This window comes from Microcaecilia unicolor, chromosome 11 (genome assembly GCF_901765095.1).
Source record: "Microcaecilia unicolor chromosome 11, aMicUni1.1, whole genome shotgun sequence".
Classification (NCBI taxonomy): Eukaryota; Metazoa; Chordata; class Amphibia; order Gymnophiona; family Siphonopidae; genus Microcaecilia; species Microcaecilia unicolor.
The window spans coordinates 131,971,760-131,997,342 of NC_044041.1; positions in this window are offsets into that span (position 1 = coordinate 131,971,760).

A 25,583-nucleotide genomic window follows, 5' to 3' on the forward strand; every position below is an offset into this window, starting at 1 on the left:
ACTAATTTGCATATGATTTGAACAAATTTGAGTACATAGCATACCAATCCCATTTCCTAGCACCTAAATTCTGCAATTAAATTTAATGTAAATACTTTTAAAACTTATTTTTAGCACTTTTAAAATTTCAGGTGTCAGTGCAGGTCTCCTTGGTATGAATTGCTCATGTGCAGGAATTCATCCTAGCTAAATATCTCCCTGACAACCCAGGACACCTTCAGCCAACCCCCCTGCTCTCCCAGCAGTAAGGTAAACAAATTAAACCAATTTCTACAACTGGTTACAATAAGTTGGGAAGCTGTCAGGCCTAGCTCTGGATGGGGAAACAACACTAGGTTCATTTGTCAGGATTCCCTGCACACAGTTCTTGGTTCCATCCTTGCTAGACCTAGATCAAGAAATAAAATTCACCTTCATTGGCTATGAAACAGGAGGGAATTTAATTGATGAAGCCCTCAACCTGCATTTTAAAATTCCCACCTGGGACTTAACCAAAACCATCCTGGTCTCTTCCGTGTATGGTAGCATTCATGGCCACCTTAAGGCCAGAACCCCTATGTCTGAGAATAGGGGCCCTTCATAGAAAGGCTATCATGTTTAATGTGCTTCAGACATCTGTAAATCCAATCATCTTGGACTTACCCTGTCTATAGAAGCATAACCCAGTAATAGACTGGGAGATAGAGAAATCACCACCTAGAGTAATGCCTGTCACCAATGTTATCTAGATTGTGTGACTCCCACGTTGCCTTAGTCTCTGCAGACATAAGTATTCCTGATGGCTTGCCCCACATTTATGCAGCCTTTTCTGGTGTTTTATTTAAGAAACAAGCCAAGACATTCCCTCTTCACCAGGAGTATGACTGTCCCATTGAACTTCTACTGAGGAAGATGCCATCCCAGGGAAGAGTTTACTCACTTCTGGTACCTGAGACCAAGGCAAGGTCAGATTGCATCATGGAAAACCTGCAGAGAAGATTTATCCATCCTTCTACCTCCCCAGCAGGGCCAGCTTCTTCATTGTGGGGAAAAAGGACCATACCCTAATCTCCTGTATTGACTGCAAGGGATTGAACATCACTGTCAAAAATAAATATCCTCTTCCCCTGATATCCAAGCTTTTTAACCACCTTTAGGGAACCCGCATCTTCACCAAGTTGGATCTTCAAGAGACCTACAATCTGATTCACATCCTTGAGGGAGATGAATGGAAAACAGCTTTTAACACAAGAGATGGACATTATGAATACCTAATTATACATTTCGGGTTCTTGAATGCTCCAACTTCCAGAACTTCATGAATGACATCTTACGGACCTTCTATAAAGTTGTGTCCTGGTATACCTGGACTACATGCTGATGTATTCCAAGATACTCGTCCAACACCGAGATCAAGTAAAACAGGTTCTCCAGTGTCTCTGTGAGCACCATCTCTATGCAAAACTTGAGAAATGTATCTTTGAACAGAATAAGATTACATCATATCTGATCAGGGCCTTACAATGGATCCCGCTAAGCTGTCTGTCACTCAGGACTGGCCTCATACTGTGGTGCGATGAGCTATGCAATGTTTCCTAGGCTTTGTAAATTATTATTGTCAATTTATTTGTGGTTACTCTACTATTGCCTCCCCACTTACCATCTTGACTTGTAAGGAGGTTAATGCCTGGGATTGGCCAGAAGAGGCCATACAAGCCTCTGAGCTCCTAAAATGAGCCTTCACCTCCAACCCAGTGCTCCATCATCCTTATCCTGAAAAGTCTTTCTTCATAGACATTGATGTATCCTCCGTTGGGGCCAGTGCTGTCTTATCCCAATCCACCACCAATGGTAAGCTGGTACCTTGTGACTTCTTTTCCAAGAAATTATCACCAGCAGAGAAGAATTATACCATTGGAGATAGAGAACTACTAGCCATTAATATGGCATTGGAAGAGTGGTGCCATCTACTTGAAGATGCTAAGCATCCATTCACAGTGACCATGGACCATAAGAACCTCCTCTCCTTGCAGGAGGCCTGGAGACTCAACCCCCACCACTCCCAATGTCACTATTCTTTGCCCAATTTGATTTCCAGTAGTCTTTCGACCGACTGAGAAAACTGTGCAGGCTGATGCCCTTTCCCGGTCTTTCAAACCTACTGATGAAAGTCCTGATCTTCAGCCTATTCTTGACCCAGCTAAGATCCTTGCTGCCACTTCCCTACCAGTACTCCTGGGCAAGCCAGTAGTGCATCTCCGGGATACCCTATTAAGATGGGGGTCATAATTCCAAGCTCACTGGACATCCTGTAGTCAGTAAAACATTGGAGCTCATATCCCATACATACTGGTGGCCGCAGATGAAGAACGATGTGCGTGACCTTATGACCTCTTGCTCCATCTGTGCCTTCCACAAGCTGTTTCATTTGTGTTTGTGGGGGCTTCTTCAACCTCTCCCAATACCAGAGGCTCTGTAGGTCCATACAGTCATAGATTTTGTGATGGATCTGAGTCCGAGGGATTTATCACCATATGGGTGATTGTAGACTGATTCTCTAAGATGGCTCACTTTATTCTTTTACCCGGATTACCATCTGCACCTACATTGGCCCAACACTTTTTCAAGGAAGTTTTTCGCCTACATGGATTACCAGAAACCATTGTCTTCGACTGGGGAGTTCAGTTCACTTCAAGGTTCTGGTGGAATCTGTTCAAGACCCTGTAAATTAACTTTGACTTCTCGTCTGGCTAGCGCCATCAAACCAATGGTCAGACAGAAAGAGTCAATCAGATCCTTAAGACCTTCCTGCGCAGCTACGTATCCTTCCAGCAAGGCAATTGGTCCCAGCCGTTACCTTGGGCAGAGTTCAGCTACAACAACCAAGTGAGTGAGGCCTCTGGCTCATCTCTATTCCAGATAGTATTCAGGCGGCACCCGAGAGTGCCTTTGCCCTTATCCCAAACTTCTACAGTACTGACTGCTGAAGCCATAGTTATGTCCCTCTCTAACCAGTGGAAGAGAATGCAAGAAATCCTGATCTGGGCTGATGAAAGGTACAAGAGGCAGGCAGATAGCAAGAGATGTTCTGCTCCCTAATTCCGGCCTGTGGATTTGGTTTGGCTCTCCATCCATAATCTCCGACTCAAGCTCCCATCAACAAAGTTTGCTCCTCGATTCATCAGACCTTACCCAATCATTCATCAAGTTGGATCCATTTCTTACCAGTTGAAATTACCTCTTACTCTGCAAATCCGTAACACATTCCACGTATCTCTTCTTAGGCCTCTGGTGCTGAAATGGAAAAGAGACAAACCTCCTATTCCATGTACTGCGCCTGTAGATCTGGACCATGAATATGAGGTCCAGGATATTCTTGATTCCAGGAAGGTGCAAGGTAGGCTCCAGTATCTTGTCACATGGAAGGGCTACAGTCCTGAAGATAACTCCTGGGAGCCAGCGATTCATGTTCATGCCCTTGTGCTCATCAGAAGGTTCCACCGTATGTTTCCCCATAGACCCAAACCCAGACTGAGAAGTGGGGGGTCTTTTGGTGGGGGGGGGGGGGGGGGGTACTGTCATGGCTGTGGCCATGCCCCACATCTCATACCCAGCCTACCATCAACCATTGAGAAACGGTTTCCATGGCCTCCCTCACTACTTTGGATGTTTCTTCTCTCATGGCAGGCTGGTCACACTGCTGCTGCTTCTGGTGCTTCCTAGGCACATGCATATGCATCGGAACCTGACTTGAAGGGCCAGAGACGAAAAAGGCCCCAGGATGCTCAATGATGACATCACTACTGGGAGCTTTGTAAGGGATCCAAGGACTCTTCAGGACTGTCTTTGCAATGGATCACCTACCTTGTCTGGTAGAGTTGCAGCCTTGTTCCAGCCTTTGTCTTCAACCTTGTTCCAGCATTGTTCCAGTCTGTGTCTGCCATCCTGTGCCAGCCTTGTCCCAGTTCATAGCTGAGTTCCAGTCTGGCTATCTGGCCCTCGGACCTCCAGTTGTCCCTGGTCCCCAGGCCTTTGGATCTTCTGGTCTTCAGGTTCCAGCTACTCTCTGGCCTTGCCTCCATCAGGCCTGCCCCAAAGAGCTCTCTTAAGAGCCACATTCCACCCTGACTTGTTGGTGTGCCCCGAAGAGCTCTTTTAAGAGCTATCTACTGACCTAGATTCTTTCTTGCCAGTCCTTAAGGGCTCTTTTAAGAGCTATTGTCTGGTTTAGTCTTTGCCAGGGCGTGACTCGCCTGTTGCCAGCTGGGGCCTGCCTAGACTTAGGGTTAGGTACGCAATGTAAACCTGACTGCGGCCCAAGGGCTCACCTTCCCCGAGTTGTGACACCAGTTACTGGCTGAGGTGATGAAAGCTACTTATAATGGATGTATGATTTAGACTTTTTATATTTTTACTTTCAGATTGATTTATCAACTCTGTGGTGCAAATGAGATCTTTCCTGGTTTTTTAAAATAGTATTCGTTTTCCTTTTCCTTCTATTCTATGAATTAGTTGTTGTTAACCGCTATGACCTGTAAGCCAGAAACACAGTATATCAAGCGCTTTAATAAACATAAACATATGATAGATCTGTCAAGAAGGGACTGACTCTTACATGCTTGTGTACAGCATTGTGTACATCTAGGATCACTATTGAAATTATAAATAGTAGTAGATTGGCTGGAGATGGGCCCTTTGTCCATGGGCCCAGGCACAATTGCAGAGGCTGCCCTCTTTCCAGTAACACAGCCACTGTGTCTCCTACCTCTCACTCCTCCACCCAGCATTCTTTCTCCAGCCTCTTTCTCTCTGATTTAGGACTTTCCCTTCTTTACCTTAAGAGCTTCCCCTGTTAAAGGGCAACTCAAGCTTAAATGCAGCTGGTCAATTTAGCTGTTATAAATTAGTTCACTACTGTTGTTACATGAAAGAAATGAAATTATGGTCACCAGCAGGCTTTATTTCGTTTTCAGTACAGGTAAATTGATTTAATCCTGGTTTTATGCCTAGTACAAGCTGAGACTTGTCGTTCTCATTTTCCTAATAAAGAGAGCAAAGTCTACAAATCCACACATTTTCATGTGGGTAAATCCAGGAGTGCATCAGCCTGTGCTGCCAAAAAAGCAAAACAAAACTAACAACAACAAATAAAAACAAAGAGGGTGCCGGGGGGATTTGGCTTTCCTAAATTATATACTCTACAGAGCTGACAATGCACCTTTTCCTTAACTAGTATCATCAGAAGGAATTTTAGGTACATTTGTCTTGAAGCAATGAAATCAAAACTCATCTCTACTATGGCCATAAGATGCACTGTGACAGTACCCACTGCCAGGCTGAGGCTGCAGCTGCTAGTGCCAATGAATATCTCATTGATACATGTATAATCTTATGGGTACTGTGTCTGCGTAGTATATTGAAAGTGATTGAATTAGTTGTAGCCCAGGGGACTAATCCCCCAATAATGGTCATATTTTACTGGGCCGCTTCAGAATGTGTTAATGGTTTGGTTCAAATAATGGGGGAAAAAGAGTTTTATAAAGAACCAAATGCTATCTTGTCATATCAGCAGCCCCCTCTGAGCAGTGCATCTGCTGTCCCTTATTCTTTCCATGGGGGAGATGAATGCTTTAATGAATTTTCCAGGAATTTATGGATAGCAATAAGCATATGCAGATATTTCCATTTCTCTAATCCTTTGGGTCTAGGATTGCATGTACATCAGCTCCATTCACTGCATTTGTGCTTAGCCATTTCTGAAGTAAACTACTCTAAAAATGACACCATTTTCTGAAGTAGCACTAGTCACTATGGGCTGATGTGTGGCATTTGGCCTTCAACCTCCTTCCATCCAGGCAAACAACACCAGGCAAGGTGCCTGGTAACTGGAAGAATTCAGCCAGTAATGGCCCATGGGACTCACCAATATTCTTAAAGAAGAAGGGCTTCATACTTGGCTCCTCCTGAAAGACAAAAGGTCACTGGGTTAGAATCTCTGTTTTTCCAGCATGTTGATTTCTCTCTACCTACAACTTTTCTTTTGTTTGCCTTTCAATCTTTCTCCCCATCAACAACACTTCTGTCTTCAGTTCTCTGATTCAATAAACTTTCTTGAGATGACAGTTTGTCTATTTGTTGTCAAAATATTCAAACAAGTTATAGTTGATACCTTTTATTGGACAATTTATTTGTTTCAGTCTTGATTGTCTGCATTTGTCCTAGCCTTAGGCCCAATACAGATTACTCTGGGCAAGTCACTTAACCCTCCATTGCCCCAGGTACAAATAAGTACCTGTATACAATATGTAAGCCGCATTGAGCCTGCCATGAGTGGGAAAGTGCGGGGTACAAATGTAACAAAAAAAAAAATTACAATAAGAGTCTGATTTTGTATAGGAAGTCTAGGTCAGAAAATGGATGTTTACGACTCTGCATGCAAACTACAATAGTATCTTACAAAAGGCTTGCTGAACACTGAGGCAATTTAATAATCATTTGAGATCTCACACAACACCTCAGCATCGACCATCAGGGACACCACAAATCTGACTGATGCATGCATCAACATTTGCAGAGGAACCTTCTCCAGCATTGGAGACTCATCTGCCACAATGTTCTTCCATGTGTAGGGCTATTTCCCTGTGAGCCTCACTCTGCTGATCTCAGCCTGTGTATACAACTACTACTACTACTACTACTACTACTACTTAGCATTTCTATAGCGCTACAAGGCGTACGCAGCGCTGCACAAACATAGAAGAAAGAAAGTCCCTGCTCAAAGAGCTTACAATCTAATAGACAAAAAATAAATAAAGTAAGCAAATCAAATCAATTAATGTGAACGGGAAGGAAGAGAGGAGGGTAGGTGGAGGTGAGTGGTTACAAGTGGTTACGAGTCAAAAGCAATGTTAAAGAGGTGGGCTTTCAGTCTAGATTTAAAGGTGGCCAAGGATGGGGCAAGACGTAGGGGCTCAGGAAGTTTATTCCAGGCGTAGGGTGCAGCGAGACAGAAGGCGCGAAGTCTGGAGTTGGCAGTAGTGGAGAAGGGAACAGATAAGAAGGATTTATCCATGGAGCGGAGTGCACGGGAAAGGGTGTAGGGAAGGACAAGTGTGGAGAGATACTGGGGAGCAGCAGAGTGAGTACATTTATAGGTTAGTAGAAGAAGTTTGAACAGGATGCGAAAACGGATAGGGAGCCAGTGAAGGGTCTTGAGGAGAGGGGTAGTATGAGTAAAGCGACCCTGGCGGAAGACGAGACGGGCAGCAGAGTTTTGAACCGACTGGAGAGGGGAGAGGTGACTAAGTGGGAGGCCAGCAAGAAGCAGATTGCAGTAGTCTAAATGAGAGGTGACAAGGGTGTGGATGAGGGTTTTGGTAGAGTGCTCGGAAAGAAAGGGAGTCTGAACTAAGACCCTGCACTTCCGTGACCAAGCAGATTCAACTTTCTGTTTGTGGCAGAGCTCTGCTTGTGGTAAATAACTGGCAGGTCTGGAAATTCAAGGATATGCAGTGGGCTACCTGACCCTTGCACCTCCCTGATGAGCTACAGGGGGTAAGGCCATGGTGCCAGCGAGTCTGATGAGAGACAGGAATGCATACCACAGTGTAACAACTGGAAGATCAAAAAGGTTTTTCTTGCTCAGGGAAGGAGCTGGACAAGATCCAGATTGGTTGCTGTCTGGTCACCTGGGAATCAGGGGCCAGAGAGCGTAGATCAGAAAGAGAAGGCAGAGGACAGACAGAAGAAGAAAGAAAAGAAGAAAGGGAGAATTTGGCTGGTTCTACTGGAAGAAGGGTAGCTGACAAGAAGACCAGCGAGACCTGAAGTGGTCCACAACCTTGTGAACTGACCATCTGAAGAAAGTACCTGTTGGTTCAGCTTTACCGGCCAGAGAGACTGTAATCCTGCATACTGCAGAGAGCCTGTGCTGTTTCCTAAGACGGGGACTCGCTGTGGAAAACAGCTGGAGTCTAAAGGGAAAAACCTGTGTCCACTTCATCTGAGAGACCACCTAGAGTCAGCTCGGTGAGAATTACGGGGATTTATATCCTATAGTCGGGGATTAGTTAGTGGGTTCTTACCTCAGCAAAGGCGGGTTAGTCAGAACTTTGTGATCAGGAAGATGTGCTGCTAACTGTATTACTTCATGACCTAGTCAGTATTACTAATCAGGATTGTGTAATAACCTAGTAACCAGTGATATCAGTGTTTTAGTTAGACAATACATTCTACAGTTGCTTATCAGCATAAGGGAGCTACATTTGTACAGCTGAGCTGTAGTGTAGGGTGTATTATTCTATTTTCTTACCTATATAATAAATTAATATATTTCACAGCAGTGACTACTTTTATTCCAGTTCTCTCTAACAGAAGAAAAGTTCTGGTGTAGGCCCAGAACAGCCAGGTTCCTTTATAATATATAACCCCTGGACAGAGCTAGGAAGTTGGTTTAGCCAGACTCCTGTAAACGGAACCTGGGAATTACTCATTGGGTAGCTTTGCCCAGAAGAGTTATTCATCTATAAATGCTTACACATTCAGAGCCGACGCACTAGTCGAAACATACTACCTAAGAGGAGTACTTTAAAGAGTCAGACTCAGATCTTTCCTAGGAGATGTATCAGGATCCATAGTACCTCTCAGCTGAGGAGTTCTATGGCATCCCACCTCTCCTCCAGAAAGTATATCCTTTTCTAGCTTTGTCCGTGAGATGTCCCAAGCCATACCTTTAAATTAGAGATGGAAGAGGAACCTCATTCAGAGCTTTTTGAGGTCCTAGATTATGATTCTCCACATAGAGAGGGAATCACTGTTCCACTTCATATGGTTATGAAGAATACTCTAATCAAAAACTAGGAGACTCCACTAACAGTTATCAACTTTATTCCACAATTTAGCTAAAGTCTCTAATACAAAGTACTCTCTCCTTTGCAGACTTCCTTCCTCCTGAAAAGGCTGGTGAGTTCCTCAATCATCACAGGAAACTTCTAGATTGTTGTAAATATCTAGCAAGGCAGAGCTTTGATGCCTTTGACGTCTTTCTTGGCTCAGAGTTTCCAATCTTGAAGCTGCTGTCCAGGAGCATCTGGCAGATGTCCCTTGTCAGGGAGACAACTTACTCGGGGACAAGGTCAAGGAAACAGCCAATCAGAGATTGGTGGTTCCACCTGTTCATGGGACTTGTTTAAGCTCCACTAGAGTGGGAGCATTGTTTTACTTGGCCCCATTCTTGTGGAATCACCTTCCAAATTATATACGTTTAGAAGAAAATATTAGAAAATGTAAAGATGCTTTGAAAACTTTTTTATTTAAAGAAGCATTTAACTTAGATATTTGTGGGGAGGGTATGGTACGCTAGGGTCTCTGAGGAGGATAATTTCCTTTGTTAATATAAAGTGTTTTATTGATTATGTGCCTTTTATGGATGGGTAGTTCTTTGCTATCAAGAAAATGGCATTCTTTTATTTCATTGTTATGTGTATTTTATTGTATTGTAAACCACTTTGGTCTTTCAAAGTTAAGAGGTATATTAAATTTTAATAAACATATACATAATATAAAAGCTTGCAGATACTATTAAAACTCTGTCCAGGCCACCACCTTCTGCCACCTCTTCTTCTAGAAGATTTGTGGGAGGATTTTGATACTCTAATTACTATACATCTAAACCTACTCTTCCTCCACCTCAATGAACTACAACCCAGTTATCACATCTGAGGCAGCAGCAGGGAAAGAAGTAGCATTTCCCATCTCAGTCTAAACAACAATCCAGTTTTTGACTCCTTCCTAGAGAGCATTGCCACCATCCACTTGTCTTTGCCAAGCAACCTATCAGTAGGAGGCAGACTAATCCCTTTAAACAGAGATGGCCACTCATCCAGAACAGTTACGCTCTGCTTGAACCATTTCTTCTCCGACTGTTTCATCGCCCCTGAAGACGCATGGTGTGAAACACAATTGTGTTGGGCCTTGATACAGTCAGAAAAGAAATGGTTCAAGCGATGTTTTCATGGTTTGAAGTTTTGTTTTGGCAAGTGGATTGAAGAAACTATTGAAACGTGAATCAAAATATTGGAGAGGATTCAAGTACAGTGAAAAGAAAAAGATGATGTATGAGCCTCATTGAAAAGAGAAATTCAGAGAAAACCCAGAATCAAATGCTGTTTAGTCACACAAGAGAACATTGATTGGTGTGTCTGTATTATACAAGGAATCTACAGTGTGAGGACTTGTTACTGAGGTGTACACTGGGTCATTACAAACTGTGAGTTAAAAAATTCTCAGTATGCATCGAGGAGGATTGAATCCCTTTACTAATGTAAAGATTGAAGGAAGAACTAGGATTAAGAGACATTAATATGTAAAGTTTCATGAAACTGTATAACACTGTATGTGGATCATCAAAAAAGTGTATTCACGTTTGTCTTTGTGAGTATGTAGTTTTTATTGATCTGTATGTGGTATGAGTGGGAAGTAGTAGGATGTGGTGTGAGAGAGAAAGTTTTAATTTTAAGAGTTTGGTTATTTGATATTTGGTTTATACTATAATAAAGAAAAATAAAGAACTATGGTAACATTGAGTAACAGTGCATGGAGAGTTACTTGGGGAACTGTTGATACCAAAAAAGATTAGAGGAGTATAACCAATTCTCAATCTGTGAGATTTAAACAAATTCCTAAAATTTTTCCATGGTTTCCCTGGTATCTCTTCTCCCCATGATCCAACTCAATGACTGGCTTTGCTCTCTAGATGTGAAGGAGGTATATACACTCACATACCTATTTTCCCTGCCCATAGAAAATTCCTGCACTTCCGCTGTGGGACTCTGTATTATCAGTATAAGGTCTTACTGTTTGGCTTGGCTTTGACTTCTCGGGTCTTCACAAAATGCCTGGTAGTGGTAGCTGCAATTTTCCAAAAGTGGGGCATACACATCTTCCCTTACCTTGATGACTAGTTAATCAAGGCAACCTCCTGATTGGTGGTACATACTTCAATTCTGTCCACCTTATGTCTCCTAGAATTCCTCGGGTTTCTGATAAATTACCCCAAATCACATCTTCAGCCAGTTCAGACAGTACAGTTCATCAGGCCTCTCCTGGATACTACTCAGGGTCAAGCCTTCCTCCCTCAACCAAGAGCAGACAACATAATGCATCTCTCCACCCAGATACCCAGATCCACTGAAGTATCTGCTCATCAGATGCTCCATCTGCTCGGCCACATGTATTCAACAGTCCATATAGCAGCACACTGCAGAGGTAGTCCAGAGAAGGAGCAGATTCAAGGTTTGCCACAAACAAATTTATTTAACACTGACCCAATGGGAGCTTTGGGGGATCATGTGATGCTATAGATGCAAGAAGATGCTTGCCTGACCAGCTCTGAGGCACCCACAACAATTTACTGGTATTTTGCAAACTTACCATGGCCGCTTTCTCTATACACAAACTTGTATCGCCTACAGGGCTTAAGGACAAGTTTGTAAAGCAGATGACTGATAATATGAGCTCTAAACCGGCCCAGGCAAATCCATACCTGCGGGAAATGGGGAGAACAAGATGGCGACTTCTGCAGTTGGAATGGTAACACAGTTTATAGTGGCAGCACTTTACGATCTCCAACAGGCGGTTGAACATGCAAGGGCCGCAACAGGAGAGCCTATCTGGTCAGATAACTCATTTCAAAACATTATTAACAGAAACCAACAAACATACCACGAAGTTTGAAGCACTAGTGTCTGACCTGGAGTATGGCACTGGCAGGACCACAGCGGAAGTGAAGACACTTCAAGAGTTGGTGTGGACCCATGCAGTGAAATTGGAGGACCTTGAGAATAGGTCCTGATGAGGAAACTTATGGTTCTGGGAGGTTCCTGAATTGGTACCGGACCAACATTTGTTATCTGAGCTGGAAAGCTGGCTGGAGAAAATCCTACCTCTCTGGGAGGGCCTTGGATGGGCCCATCTGAAGTGTGCATGCTGCATCAGCAGGAGGAAGGTGGGTGACAATAAACCACACATTCTAATTGCTAAATTCCACAACTACCTCCACAAAGCAGAAACACTAAAGAAATATAAAGCCCAATGTGACGCTTCGACTTATGAAGGGGTCCCAGTGAGGATATTTCAGGATTACTCAGCGGCTTTGTTAGATAAGCATAAAGACTTTTACCCACTGTGTGCCACACTTTCTGAACTTAGGATTAACTTTATGTTCTTATATCCAGCTATCTTGAACGTCTTTCACAATGGAGTCTAGACAGTACATGACACTTTTTCTGCAGCGAGTAAGTTGCTTTGGATACAGATTTGAACCAGACGACCTGAGAGGCTTGGAGTGCTGGCGTGCCCTCTTTTTCCTTGCTGGAGTGGTGTAATTGTTTTGCGGATTGGGATCTGGGCCATACTGCATCTCTTTCTCCCAAGCTGACTGTGTATGAGCTTCAGGATTCTAATGGTTCCTCCTCCATTTTTCTTTTTTTCTCTAAATACAAAATCTGTATCGCAAAGTTTTAGTGATTGCTTACTCTGGGTGTTTATCATGTCTGATATATTGCAATTTGGGTAGGCATTGGGTTGTGGGTAGCTATTACTTAGGCCACTGCTAAATTTACTGTGGTGAGGCCTTGGGTAGCATCTGAGGCGTGATCGGCTACATCACATCCCACTAGTGCATCCAGAGCCCCCTCGCTATTTCAATGGCAATCTCTGATGATTACACAAGTTTCCATGTGAGATTCCTGACTTAGATTCAGTTGCTGGGAAACATTTTTGTTTACTTTGGGAGCCATTCGGGCTCATTTTCAAAAGAGAAGGACGTCCATCTTTCGACATAAATCGGAAGATGGACGTCCTTCTCTCAGGGACGTCCAAATTGGTATAATTGAAACCCGATTTAGGACATCCCCAACTGCACTCCGTCGCAAGGACAGCCAAAGTTCAAGGGGCGTGTCGGTGGCGTAGCAAAGGCGGGACTTGGACGTGCCTAACACTTGGACGTACTTGACCCATAATTGAAAATAACATCGACGTCCCTGAGCACTTTGACATTTTCACCCGGACCTGTTTTTCTTACGACTAAGGCACAAAAAGGTGCCCGAAATGACCAGATGACCACTGGAGGGAATCGGGGATGACTTCTCCTTACTCCCCCAGTGGTCACCAACCCCCTCCTACCCTCAAAAAACATATTTAAAAATATTTTTTGCCAGCTTCTATGCCAGCCTCAGATGTCATACTTAGGTCCATGACAATGCATGCAGGTCCCAGGAGCAGTTTTAGTGGTTACTGCAGTGCACTTCAGACAGGTGGACCCAGGCCCATACCCCCCGTACCTGTTACATTTGTGGAGGAAACAATGAGCTCTCCAAAACCCACCACAAACCCACTGTATCTAGGTGCCCCCTTCACCCATAAGGGCTATGGTAGTGGTGTACAGTTGGGGGTAGTGGGTTTTGGGTATTTTTGGGGGGGCTCAGCACACAAGGTAAGGGAGCTATGTTCCTGGGAGCAATTTATAAAGTCCACTGCAGTGCCCCCTAGGGTGCCCGGTTGGTGTCCTGGCATGTGAGGGGGACCAGTGCACTACAAATGCTGGCTCCTCCCATGACCAAATGGCTTGCATTTTGTCATTTTTGATAAGGACTTCTTTGATTTCAAAAATCGCCAAAAATCAGAAACGGCCATGTCTATGTACGTCCAAATCTAGAGACAGTGAAATTTAAAGATTTGGACGTCCCTGACAGTATTTTCGAAACGAAAGATGGACGTCCATCTTGTTTTGAAAATACGGGTTTCCTCGCCCCTGGATTTGGACGTTTTGCAAGGACATCCAAATTGCAACTTGGATGTCCCTTTCGAAAATGCCCCTCATTTTGAACCTCGTTAAGTCCCACTGCTTGTAGCAGAGTACTCAATACGTGATTTGCATTGTCTTTTGTGTCCCTTTTCTGGAGGTGTTGAGTGATCTTCCATGTAAAGTTGTTTTTTTTTTTTGGCGGGTGGGAAGAGTTATAATGGCTGGTTTGGTATGTGCTTATATTGGTCTGTTCTGACCTTGTATCAGTTACTGATAGAAATCTGCTGTTGTATGTTTATATTTTGATTTTCAATTAAAAAATATTCAAAAAGCCGGTGGTAAGATGGCGATCTAACGCACACACGAGACGCTCCTGCTGCCTTGAATAATATTTCCTAAAAAACTGTGGTTACTTACGATGCCCCACACTAAAAGAAAGGGGACAACCAGGGGCCAACTGCCGGCGGTCAGGACTTCGTCCCCGCGGCAGCAAACGGAGCGCTTTGTGGTGAATCAATCTCGCGAAGCCGGTGAGGCAAAACCCGCTATGGACGCCGTCGTAGGAGCGCCAGCACCCCAGGGTTTGGACATCTCTCTCTCATCCCCGGGGATTATTCCACCTCCATGCCCAGCAACACAAAGGAGAGAGCAAGGAGTGTTTGAAGCAACGGAAGTCGTTGACGGTAACCAGTGCTTTTTTTGTAGAAAAAAAGGTGCCGGTACTCATTATGGGCGGGGTCACCACATATGGCTCCACCCCTATGATAGCCACACCCACATTAACCACACCTCCTATACCAGCCATGGCGCATATAAACAGACATCATTGAAAATATTATAGTACTATAGGAGAAAAAAATTTCCTTTGTTTTCGCTTAACTCTTCTGTGCCATTTGTCATTTTTGTCTCCTTTTTCTTTGCTTTCTTCAATATTTTTCAGGCTCTCTCTCTGTCCAGATTTAATTCATTCTTACTATCCATTCTTTAATTTCCTTCATCTACCTGTGGTTTTTCATCTTTTCCTCACCCTTGTTCTCCCCATGCCCCTTCCTCTTATTCTCCAGTCTTTCTCTATTCCCTTTTTCCATCCAGCAGCTCTGCTTTCTCTCCCCATCCTTCCAGTGTCTCCCCTATTTCTTTCTGCATTCTTCCATCCAGCGTCTTCCCTCTTTCTCTCCCCATCCTTCCGTTTTCCCTCTCTCTCTCCCCATCCTTCCATCTGCTTTTCCCCCTCTCTCTCCCCATCCTTCCATCTGTTTTTCCCCCTCTCTCTCCCCATCCTTCTATCTGTTTTCCCCTCTCCCCAATCCTTCCATCTGTTTTTCCCCTCTCTCCCCAATCCTTCCATCTGTTTTTCCCTCTCTCTCCCCATCCTTCCCTCTGTTGGTTTCCCTCTCTTTCTCCAATCCTTCCCTCTGTTGGTTTCCTTCTCTCCCCAATCCTTCCCTCTGTTGGTTTCCCTCTCTCTCCCCAATCCTTCCCTCTGTTGGTTTCCCTCTCTCCCCAATCCTTCCCTCTGTTGGTTTCCCTCTCTCCCCAATCCTTCCCTCTGTTGGTTTCCCTCTCTCCCCAATCCTTCCCTCTGTTGGTTTCCCTCTCTCCCCAATCCTTCCCTCTGTTGGTTTCCCTCTCTTCCCAATCCTTCCCTCTGTTGGTTTCCCTCTTTCTCTCTCTCCCTAATCCTTCCCTCTGTTGGTTTCCCTCTCTCCCCAATCCTTCCCTCTGTTGGTTTCCCTCTCTTCCCAATCCTTCCCTCTGTTGGTTTCCCTCTTTCTCTCTCTCCCTAATCCTTCCCTCTGTTGGTTTCCCTCTCTCCCCAATCCTTCCCTCTGTTGGTTTCCCTCTTTCCCTCTCTCCCCAATCCTTCCCTCTGTTGGTTTCCCTCTTTCCCCAATCCTTCCCTCTGTTGGTTTCCCTCTCTCCCCAATCCTTCCCTCTGTTGGTTTCCCTCTTTCTCTCTCTCCCCAATCCTTTCCTCCTCTGTTGGTTTCCCTCTTTCCCTCTCTCCCCAATCCTTCCCTCTGTTGGTTTCCCTCTTTCCCTCTCTCCCCAATCCTTCCCTCTATTGGTTTCCCTCTTTCCCTCTCTCCCCAATCCTTCCCTCTGTTGGTTTCCCTCTTTCCCCAATCCTTCCCTCTGTTGGTTTCCCTCTTTCCCTCTCTCCTCAATCCTTCCCTCTGTTGGTTTCCCTCTTTCTCTCTGTCCCCAATCCTTCCCTCTGTTGGTTTCCCTCTTTCCCTCTCTCCCCAATCCTTCTCTCTGTTGGTTTCCCTCTTTCTCTCTCGCCCCAATCCTTCCCTCTGTTGGTTTCCCTCTCTTCCCAATCCTTCCCTCTGTTGGTTTCCCTCTTTCTCTCCCCAATCCTTCCCCCCCCCCCCCCGCGACACTGCGGGCGAGTCTTGCACTTAGTTTTTTTTTTTAAGACTCAGAACGTGCGAACGATGCAGCCGGCAGCGATTGAAAGAGGCTGTCTGGGCTGGCGTCTGCGTTGGAGCTTCCCTCACCCTCTGCGAGTCCCTCTGTGAGGGAAGCTCCGACGCAGACGCCAGCCCAGTCAGGCTCTTTCAATCGCTGTCGGCTGCATCGTTCGCGCGTTCTGAGTCTTAAAAAAAAACAACTAAGTGCAGGACTCGCCCGGAGTGTCGCGGGGGCGGGGCGGGCAAAAAAAGGTGCCGGCACAAAAAAAGCACTGACAGTAACACTCAGTCCGGTAGTGCCTCTCCTGAGTTTGCAACGGAAGAAAGCTTGGAAGAAGCAGATCCTGCAGAAATAACGCTGACTTTAATTTGGAAAGCGCTTCAAGATCTAAAACAAGTTGTCTCTAAGTCCGTTCGAGAAACCACTTCAATTGGGACAAAAAAGACTCGGTTAACAGAATCTTTGGATAAGGTACGTTCAGAGACAATGGAAAAAATATCTCAGAATTATGAGGAAATAAAAAGTATAAAGTCTACAGCTGATTCATTGGTAAAAGATAAATTGATGCTTCATAGAAAAATGGAACGGCTAGAAAATTTCAATCGAAGATTGACTCTCAGGGCAATAAACTTCCCCATAATACCTGGGATATCTCCTAATGATTTATTTAAAAAAATATCTAATTGAGAATCTGAACTTACCATCTCAAGCTATCCCTCCTTGCAATAAAATTTACTATCTAAAAATGCCTGCAAAGAAGAATGGACCTGGACAGGAGGGTAATGAAATAGTGTAAAGAGTATGTAGGAAAGGCACCAAAGGAACCCTGGGTTAGGCCAGAATACCCCCGGTATAGGCAGGCATTCCCCAGAAAAAACTAGAAATAAAGAACTACAACTCCCAGCATGCCCCAAGGGAGACCGTGGATAAGAGAAACTATGTGCATTCCCAGGAGTCTCCAGAAGAGGGCCGCAGGGGAAGGAATAAGGCTGATTCTCCAACTTGGTGGAAGAGGTGGTGGAACAGGTGGGTGGAGAAAGAAGAGCCACCAAAGAGCTTTAATGAAAGAAAGGGTGAGCAGCTGGGAGAAGGGCGGGGCGAGGAGAATATGGATTGGGCTCCGGAGGAGAGAAAGGCAGAGAGTGAACCTTGCCCTATGGAGTTGACTGAACCGGAGAACACCCTGGAAGAGCCGATGGACTTTTCAGCTCTGGCTCAGCGAAAGCCAAGGAAGTAGCGGGGCCAAGCCGGGTCAAGCGGGAGGAGGTCAGGTAGGAGTATGACTGACCAAGAGGGTGGGACCCTAGGCTTTGAGCCCGCGCAAAGCCATTACTGTGTGTTTTTGAAAGCTTGGCTGAAATTGAACTGTGTTTTTGAAAGCCTAGCTGGACTGAGCTGTGTTTTGAAGCTTGGCTAAAATTGAACTGTGTTTTGAAAGCCTGGCTAAACTGAGCTGTGTTTTTGAAAGCTTGGCTAGAACTGAACTGTGTTTTTGAAAGCCTGGCTAAACTGAGCTGTGTTCTTGGAAGCTTGGCTAGAACTGAACTGTGTTTTGAAAGCCTGGCTAAACTGAGCTGTGTTTTTGAAAGCCTAGCTGGACTGAGCTGTGTTTTGAAAGCTTGGCTAAAATTGAACTGTGTTTTGGAAACCAGGGCTGACTTGCGCCTGGGGTTTTTTTTTTTCTGCTACTCTTCAGGGGACCGGGAGAGAAAGCAGTGGTGGAAGCCTGCCCGGTGTAGAATTATTTGTTGTTTTGGAGAAGCAATTGAGAGAAGGAGGGACGTTCCTCCTATTCAGTAAAAAGCTTCATTATATTTGTTTTTGAGGAAAAGGGGGAGCCATACAGGAGTGTGTTTTTTTTTTGGTTTGGTTTTTTTTTCTTGGAAGAGCTGCAACCCAGGAGAAAAGAGGATCCACTTTACAATTGGTGTCAGGAGTGGGATCGCTTCGCGGACCTGTCGCTCGAGGAGGCCAAGACCAGCAGGACAGAAAAGCCCGACGGAGGGGCCAACGCTGAGAAAGGCGCAGACCCGTCTGGGGTTCCGGTAAGCGGGGCCTAGATTGGGGGAAATAAAGGGATCCTAGTAAAAGGGGAAACATAAGTAGTGAAACCGCACTTGGAGGTGTCCTCTGTTTTTTTCCCCTCCAGGAGTCGCTGTTCCGGAGCAAGGATGGACCCCAAGGAGATCTTCGCTTGGATGACGATGCAGTTCCAGAAACAGCAAGAACTGACGGGGAAGATGGTGGAAGACTCCTTGACGGCGGCACGAGAGCAGCAACAACCGGTGCTGAATATGCTCCAGGACTTTTTTCAGCGAGGGATCGAGGCTCCCAGGGGCGGTGGAGCCGGAGCAACTGGACAGGGGCCAGGAGGAAGCGGTGCGGTAGGACCTTTATCCCTGAACTCACTTACCTGGGGAAAGTTGTCTGAGCAGGATAATGTAGATGATTTCCTGACCGCCTTCGAGAGGGTGGCAGTGGCCGCAGGGTGGCCACAAGAGCAGTGGGCCATGCGGTTAGTGCCTTCATTATCTGGGGAGGCTCTAGGAGCCTTTAGGGACTTGGCTCCTGGGGACGCGGCCAACTATGGGAGGTTGAGAGAGGCCATTAAGGACAGATATGGACTAAGTACCCAGGCTTATAGGCGTAAGTTTCGGTCCACTAAATGGGAAAAGGGGGAAACCCCTAAAGCGGTGGCCACTAGACTGATGGACTTGGTAAAAAAAATGGTTGGAACCTGATCGCCACACCACGGGAGAGATTCTTCAAGAATTAGTAGGGGAGCAGTTCCTGCAGGGCCTTCCTAGGGAGATTAGGGCAGGATTGGTCCAAAGGGGCTGTAAGACGGTGGAGGCCGTGACAGCCGGGTTGGAGTGTTATCTGGAAGCCCAACATTGGGGAGAACCCGACCTGGAGGGTGGTAAGCCCCGATCTGTGGGAGGCTGGGGTTCCAAAAGTTCCTTCTTTAAGCCTGATCCCCAGGGAGGGAAACCCGATTACGGCTGGGGTGGTAAAAAGCCCGTAGTGCCCTCAGGCCCTAAAAAGAAGGCCCCCTCGTATGAAGGAAAAATCTGCTATAAGTGTGGGAAGACTGGGCACTTCCGGAGGGATTGCCCAGGTCGAGAGGGATGGACCTCGCAGGTGGCCCAAGGGTTTAGGCCTCGGTATACTGCTAAGGTGGAGGTTGAGGGTTTACCGGTGGTAGCCATGTTAGACTCCGGGGCAGACCAGTCCATGATCTCTAGGAGGTTATGGGAACAAATAAGAAAGAGGAGGACAGGATATAAGGATACCTATGAGGGAGCAGTGGCTATTCAATGTATACATGGGGCCAGTACTCGTTATACCCTCCATAGGGTTCACGTGAAGGGGCCCACAGGGGAGATAGAGATAGCCATTGCCGTTCTGCCCAGACTGCCACAGGAGATGATTTTGGGAAGGGACTGGCCCCCCTTTACCGAGTGTATTAGTGAAAAAAGAGTGTTGGTCACTACCCGCTCTCAGGCTCGGCGAGACCCTGAGGCTGAGGAAGAGGGAATAGGAGGTATTTTTCCTTTTCAAGGGGAGGTCTTAGGGGAGCCGGGAAAAGAGAAAAAAGGGAAAGCTTTGAAAAAAAAGGAGCAGAGGGGCAGACGGGAGGCCTTGGAGCAGGCAAGAAAAGAAAGTTATCTGCCAGTAGCCCCGAAAGAATTGAGCGAGCAGTTTCCCCAGTTTCATAGGGAGCAGGCCACGGACCCTACTTTAGAATATGCATGGGAACGGGCCCGACAGGGGGAGGGCCAGGAAGCCCCGGGGTTCATGATAGAGGGGGACATTCTATATCGCAGGGTACCCAATTGGGAGAACTCTGAAGCGGGGAGACAGCTAGTAGTCCCCCAAGCTTTCCGTCCCCTAGTAGTAAGGCTCGCGCATGATCACCCTTTGGGGGGGCATAAGGGCTCCCAAGCTACCCTGACGCAGATATTGGGCCGGTTTTATTGGCCAGGAGTTTATGGGGAGGTGGAGAGGTATTGCAAGTCCTGCCCCAACTGTCAGAAGGTGACAGACCGGCTACCGCCTAAGGCACCGTTAAAACCCCTTGCTAGAGTGGAACAACCGGGGAGGAGAATAGCCATGGATATTATTGGCCCAGTAACAAAATCTCAGAGAGGCTTCCTCTACGTTTTAGTGGTTATGGATATGGCCACTAGGTACCCCTGGGCCATTCCTTTGAGAAGCATATCAGCGAAGGTCATTGCCAGAGAACTGATAAAAGTCTTTTGTGAGGTGGGATTCCCCCAAGAAGTTTTGACCGACAGGGGGTCCAACTTTATGTCAAGTACCTTAAGGCAAGTGTGGGAGGCTTTTGGGATACAACATATCCGTACAGCGGCCTACCATCCTCAAACTAATGGGATGGTGGAACGTTTTAATAGAACTTTAAAGGGTATGTTAAAAAAAGCGTTAGGCGAGGATAGGACAGGTTGGGACCAACTGTTACCCTTCGTGCTATATGCCTACAGGGAGAAGGTGCAAGACTCGTTAGGAGTTGCGCCTTATGAATTGATGTTTGGACGGAGGCCCAGGGGCATTTTAGATATTTTACAGGAACACTGGGTACCCCCGGACACCTCCGATCAGTCAGTGGTCGAATACCTACAGGATCTGAGGACCAGATTAGATAAGTTACAGGAATATTCCCAGGATAGGCTTGAACAGAGCCAAAATCGTCAAAAGGAATATTATGATAAGGGTACTCGTGAGAGGGTTTGTAATAGGAGATAGGGTCCTTATCCTAATCTCGGAGGATCCTCATAAGTTTGCCTCTAGGTGGAAGGGTCCCTGGGTGGTGAGGAGGAGACTTGGGCCTCTTACATATGAGGTGGCGAACGAAAAGGGGCGGGTCCAAACCTTCCATGTTAACCTGATGAAACCCTGGGTAGCAAGGGTAGGCTTTCAGACCCGGGGAGAGGAAAAGGAGGGAGAGGAGTTGGGACCGCAAATAAGAGATATTTTCAAGCCCGGTGAACCAGGGGTTAATCCCCGGTTGACACAAGTACAAAAGAAAGAGATAGGAAGGCTCCTGAAAGGGTTTGATGATGTGTTGACAGCCTGCCCTGGAAATACTCACCTAGTGGAGCACGACATCATAACGGAAAGGGGTAAAGTAGTTCGGCAAAAGCCATATAGGCTGTCCCCCATGAAAAGGAGGGAGGTGATAAAACAGGTCCAGGAAATGTTAGACTTCGGGGTGATCGAAGAGTCAAATAGCCCCTGGTCAAGCCCAGTGGTGTTAGTACCGAAACCTGAAGGGGAGTGGAGATTCTGCATAGATTTCCGCCAGCTTAATAATATCTCTCAAGCAGATGCATATCCTATGCTCTATATTGAGGAGCTGGTGGACAGGCTAGGATCTGCACAATATCTCACCACCCTGGACTTGACAAAAGGGTACTGGCAGATTCCCCTTACGTCAGGGGCACAAGCTAAGACCGCCTTTAGTACGCCCATAGGCCTGTACCAGTTCAAAAGATTGCCCTTTGGCCTTAATTCAGCAGCTGCAAGCTGCCAGAGGTTGCTGGACAGGGTGCTCCGACCACATCAGGCATATGCCGCCGCCTATATGGATGATGTGGTAATACATAGTGGAGACTGGAACACCCATTTAAACCAGGTAGAGGCAGTGCTGCAAGCTTTTAGGGAGGCAGGTCTCACCCTGAACCCAAAAAAATGTTATTTTGCGCAATACCGGGTGAAGTATTTAGGGTATAATGTGGGAAGGGGAGAGGTCCGGCCCTTATTGAATAAGGTTAAAAGCATCCAAGAGTTTCCCAGACCAAACACCAAGAAACAATTGCGTAGATTCCTGGGGATGGTAGGGTATTACCGCAGGTTCATCCCTCATTTTTCCGCAATGGCCACTCCTTTAACTGACATGCTGAGAGGGAAGAATCCGGACCACTTGAGGTGGGGAGGGGAGGAGTTGAGGGCATTTGAACAGATGCAGAGGGCCCTGTGCCAGGAACCTGTGCTGAAGGCAGTTGATTTTGAAAAGTCCTTTGTCCTTCAAACAGATGCTTCAGGGAGGGGTTTAGGCGCAGTGCTGTCCCAAGAGCATGAAGGGGAGGAACACCCGGTGCTTTATTTAAGCCGGAAGCTCCTGCCTCATGAGGAACATTACTCCACCATAGAAAAGGAGTGTTTAGCCATACGATGGGCAGTGCAGGAGTGTAGTGTCTATTTAGAAGGGAGAAAATTTAAGTTGGTAACGGACCATGCTCCCCTGAAATGGTTGAATGTAATGAAGAATAATAATGGGAGACTAATGCGATGGTACTTAGCATTGCAGCCTTTCCAATATGCTGTGGAGCATCGTCCCGGGCGATGTGTAGGAAATGTTGATGCCCTGTCCCGGGTGGAGGAGGAGGAGGAAAGGCACCAAAGGAACCCTGGGTTAGGCCAGAATACCCCCGGTATAGGCAGGCATTCCCCAGAAAAAAACTAGAAATAAAGAACTACAACTCCCAGCATGCCCCAAGGGAGACCGGGGATAAGAGAAACTATGTGCATTCCCAGGAGTCTCCAGAGGAGGGCCGCAGGGGAAGGAATAAGGCTGATTCTCCAACTTGGTGGAAGAGGTGGTGGAACAGGTGGGTGGAGAAAGAAGAGCCACCAAAGAGCTTTAATGAAAGAAAGGGTGAGCAGCTGGGAGAAGGGCGGGGCGAGGAGAATATGGATTGGGCTCCGGAGGAGAGAGAGGCAGAGAGTGAACCTTGCCCTATGGAGTTGACTGAACCGGAGAACACCCTGGAAGAGCTGATGGACTTTTCAGCTCTGGCTCAGCGAAAGCCAAGGAAGTAGCGGGGCCAAGCCGGGTCAAGCGGGAGGAGGTCAGGTAGGAGTATGACTGACCAAGAGGGTGGGACCCTAGGCTTTGAGCCCGCGCAAAGCCATTACTGTGTGTTTTTGAAAGCTTGGCTGAAATTGAACTGTGTTTTTGAAAGCCTAGCTGGACTGAGCTGTGTTTTGAAGCTTGGCTAAAATTGAACTGTGTTTTGAAAGCCTGGCTAAACTGAGCTGTGTTTTTGAAAGCTTGGCTAGAACTGAACTGTGTTTTTGAAAGCCTGGCTAAACTGAGCTGTGTTCTTGGAAGCTTGGCTAGAACTGAACTGTGTTTTGAAAGTCTGGCTAAACTGAGCTGTGTTTTTGAAAGCCTAGCTGGACTGAGCTGTGTTTTGAAAGCTTGGCTAAAATTGAACTGTGTTTTGGAAACCAGGGCTGACTTGCGCCTGGGGTTTTTTTTTTCTGCTACTCTTCAGGGGACCGGGAGAGAAAGCAGTGGTGGAAGCCTGCCCGGTGTAGAATTATTTGTTGTTTTGGAGAAGCAATTGAGAGAAGGAGGGACGTTCCTCCTATTCAGTAAAAAGCTTCATTATATTTGTTTTTGAGGAAAAGGGGGAGCCATACAGGAGTGTGTTTTTTTTTTTGGTTTGGTTTTTTTTTCTTGGAAGAGCTGCAACCCAGGAGAAAAGAGGATCCACTTTACAATAGATCTTCAGAATCTAACGGCTATATTGGAAGAATCCATAACTGAAGTGGCGACTCGCGGTACTTTAATTATTTATTTAATATTTGAGCAAGATTTAAGTTCACTGATGAGACTATACTTTAGGAATCTTCAGAAACCATTTTATGGTCAAAGAATATGGATCTATCCTGATGTTACCAGAGTAACTCAGGAAAGACGTAGAAAACTTCTGTTACAGAGGGAGAGAGTGAGAGAGATGGGAGCTTCACCTACCCCTGTAAATGTATTGTCAAATATTTGAATAACAAGTATATTTTTTATGATCCTGAACAATTACAGAGTTTTGTAGATAGGAAAAGCTTGAATTGAGAATAACTATAAGAAATTGCGAGAAAACATCAGAAGTAATGCCACTAACAAATAGATAAGGTTTCTTCTTATTAATCTCTCCTATATGATTTTCACCACCTTTTCCCCCTTCTAAGATTGAGGTCTGAGAAAGAGATATGATTGTTAAAATATCATTTGTTGAGACCTGATGGTCTAGATGTTTATTTTCCTGTAATATGATCTCTGTGTTTTCACAAGTATGTTGTTACTACAACTTGTATATTGTTTAAATAATAATAAATAAATAAATAAATAAAAAATATTCAAAAACAACAACAACAACAAAAAAAAACCATTGACCCGACTTGGCCAAGATTTGGCACTTATGCCTTTGTCAGGGGTCTGTAAATACACATAAAAAGACAATAATAAATGAATAATAGTATAAAATAATACATAACCAAAGAATACAAAGATTTTCAAAACATCACCGATACTTTACCAACAATTGCTCCAATGTTTTAAGAACACAAGTGGCACATATAATCATGCATCAACTTGACCAAGTTGGGTCAATGTTTAATAAATTTGTTTGTGTTCAACAGAGGTGGTCAGCATTTTGGCAGACCTTAACACCAGCAGCAAGGGGCCATCTACTGAACATTTAAAGACATTGATGGGAGAAGGAAAGATTCATTTAGTCGTGAGATAGGTTCAGGGAGGGTTGGGAGGGGATTCCGAGAGGAAGGGTAGGATTAAGAGTGAGACAACAGAAGCAATGGTAATAAATATACTTTGACATAACACCCAGTAGGGGTAGGGAGGGGGGAGTGGGTAAGTCATAATGGAAACTAAATGACGATAGAGAAGAATGTTAAGACCTGCTTATTTGGGCAAGCTTACCCTAAAGATACTGTCCTATCTCACTGACCCCAGGACACTGACCCCTCTAGTACTCTTATAAACTAACCCATATATTATCTTTACCTCCCCACCCCGCTTATCCCCCCAATTTAATGTACTCGCCTATTTGTCCTTTAACTGTTGTAAGCTACATTGAGCCTGCCAGCGGTGAGAAATTGTGGGGTATAAATGCTGTAAAATAAATAAACTCATATATATGTAAAGTGTTTTATGGAAGTTATATGATTGTAAAATTGTTGTGTTTGTCAATAAAAATGATTTAAACATAAATTTGTTTGTGGGTGAACCTTGAATCTGTGCCTTCTCTGGACTACCACTGCTTTGTGCTGCTGCTTGTATTCAGTCTACTGTTTTGCTTCTCTTTTATCACACCGCATTCAGCAGTCCATGGAAAATAATTAGCTTGGCTCCACTTCTGAATACCTTAGTGGTCTCTCTCTTCTCAGTGGTCTTAAGCCACTGGGTTGCCCTCAGCCTATATTCAAATTACTCCACAGATTCACCACTCTCCACAGTGTGGATGGTACCCTAAAATCTCACCTGGGGACTTCCATTTTAGCCCCTTACACATCACAAAGGCCTCACCATGGATGCTTCTATTTTAAGTTGTGGGGCTCATCT